This window comes from Acanthisitta chloris, unplaced genomic scaffold (assembly GCF_000695815.1).
Source record: "Acanthisitta chloris isolate BGI_N310 unplaced genomic scaffold, ASM69581v1 scaffold15236, whole genome shotgun sequence".
Classification (NCBI taxonomy): domain Eukaryota; kingdom Metazoa; phylum Chordata; class Aves; order Passeriformes; family Acanthisittidae; genus Acanthisitta; species Acanthisitta chloris.
Window position 1 is genome coordinate 1 of NW_008679935.1, and position 650 is coordinate 650.

Here is a 650-nt window from a genome sequence, read left to right on the forward strand (position 1 = left end):
TGTGGGGGGCAGGAATGGCTGTGGGGGTGCAGGGATGCAGCACTGGGGCAGAGCTGCAGGGGAGTGTGGTGGGGAAGGGACTGCTGTGGGGTCAGGGAGGTGGGAGGGGACATGGGTGCAGTGCTGGGAGTATCAGTGGTGCTGGGGGGCACAAGGAGTGGTGCTGGGGAGAGGATGAGGGCCCTGGGGGATGGGACAAGGTGCCAGGAGGAGGGAGGCTGTGTGAGGTGCACATCAGCCACTGACCAGTGTCCAGGGGTGTCCCAGAGCATTTGTGGGACCACAGGGTGTGATGTCAGTGCCAGAGGTCAGAGCAGGAGGGTGTGGGTGGAGGCACAGCCAAGGGGATGCCAGGGAAGGGGACACAGCCTTGAGACAGGCTCATCCTAGGCCAGGCAGGAAGGATCCAGGCTAATAAGGCCCTGCAGGATGTTTTGGGCAGGATAAGATCCCTGCCAAATGCCAGCATGGGAGTTCCAGCAGTGCTGCTGTTTGTGCTCAGCACCAGCTCTGCTGTCAGAGACCTGCAGAGCTCCCTGTCCTGCCTGGGCATCACTGGGGACAGCACAGGGTGACAGCAGGGACAGGGATGAGGTGATGGAGCTGCTGGGCCTCTCCAGCCAAGTGCTACCAGCACACCCTCAGAGCAT